Below are 1684 nucleotides of genomic sequence, written 5' to 3'. Positions count from 1 at the left end.
AATTAAAAGAAAAATCAGAACTCAAAGAGAGTTCCCTAGTTAAGTGCTTGTGGTGTTTCTGTGTCAAGTAACTCTTAAGACAAAACATTTAAAGTCACGGCTAGACTCAAGGTGCAAAGCACCAAAGAAAAATAAATTAAAGTAAATGTTGCTGTGTTCAAGGATTAAACTGAAATGTAAAGATTAGAGAATTCATAACATCATCCGGATTCTAAATCCGAATGACATTAACATTCTTCTGATTCAAAGGAGAGTGAGATGCCAAAACTATTCAGGATTGCAGTTGTAAACCTCACTATGAGAAGAGACATGAGCTTAATCGAACTCTCATTCTCATGCAAATTCACATCCCAAGCCTATATTAGTTTTGGTTGCTGAGGACAAGCAACAGTTTAAGTTTGGTGTTGTGATGTGTGAGCATCTTATCTATCTTTTCCTAGTGAATTTGCATCTAATTTGTTGAGTTTAATTAAGAATTAATTATATTTTAGCCATTATGGATGCTATTTTGAGTTTTGTGCAATTTTATTTATTTTAGATAGCATTCGGAGGGATTTGATGAAGTTTCTGCAGAGAAACAGAAGAAACCAAAGAGATGACCAGCGAAGACCGATGCGGACGCATGGCTCACGCGACCGTGCGGAATTGAGAAATCACAATGACGCGATCGCGTGCCTAACGTGAACGCATGGATTGGAATCTGCACAAATGACGCGAGCGCGTGGAGGACGCGGACGCGTCAGATGCGCGATCTGCAATAATTCAGAAAACGCTGGTTACGAATTTTGGGCTGTTTTGACCCACTTTCCAGCCCAGAAAACACAGATTAGAAGCTGCAGAATGGACAAATCAAGTGGTCCCCAACCATCAACTGAAGATCTGCTAATTAATTTGAATTTAAATTCAAATCTTATCTTTTAGGAAAAGATATTATTTTTAATTTTTGATTTTAAACCTATTAGGATTAGTAATAAATAGAAACTCTGTACATTTAGACAGGGAGCAGATTGTTACGAGAACCCTTATTTTTCTTTTCTGAACTATGAGCAACTAATCCTTCATTGTTAAGGTTAGGAGCTCTGTCTATTTGTAATGGATTAATTCGTTTGATCTTTCTAATTTATTCATGTTTTGATTTATATTTCAATAATTGTTTTCGCTCTTAATTTTATGAATATTGGGTGGAACGGAAGTATGACCCATGTTCTAATTGAGTTCTTGTAAAACTTGGAAAAGCTCTTTACTTGAACAACAGCTTGAAAACATATTATACTGAATTTTTAATTGTTTTTATTTAATGGGATACGTGACATATAATCCCTTTATTTGTGGATAATTAGGATTCTTTTGGCATATAAACTAGAAATTGATCATCACCCTCTAATTGGAATTAATTGACTAAGGAATTGGCAATTGATGAATTTTATAGGAGACTAGGAATGTCTAAGGAATTAGGGTCTAGTCACAAATAGTTTGCCATAAATTAAATCCTACATGATTAAATTAGTTAGTAATAAAAGTTAATCTGAAAAATAGATAACTCTGAAACCTTAACTGTTTTCTCCATATTTTATTCCCAGTTTATTTATCTGCCTGTCTTTGATATTCTGAATTTACACTTAAACCTTTTGAACATCTCAAAACCAATTTTTGCTTGCCTAACTAATCCAATCAATCAATCATT

This window comes from Arachis stenosperma, chromosome 9, assembly GCF_014773155.1.
Source record: "Arachis stenosperma cultivar V10309 chromosome 9, arast.V10309.gnm1.PFL2, whole genome shotgun sequence".
In the NCBI taxonomy this organism is placed as follows: Eukaryota; Viridiplantae; Streptophyta; class Magnoliopsida; order Fabales; family Fabaceae; genus Arachis; species Arachis stenosperma.
Note: the sequence above shows the minus strand (reverse complement) of the source record.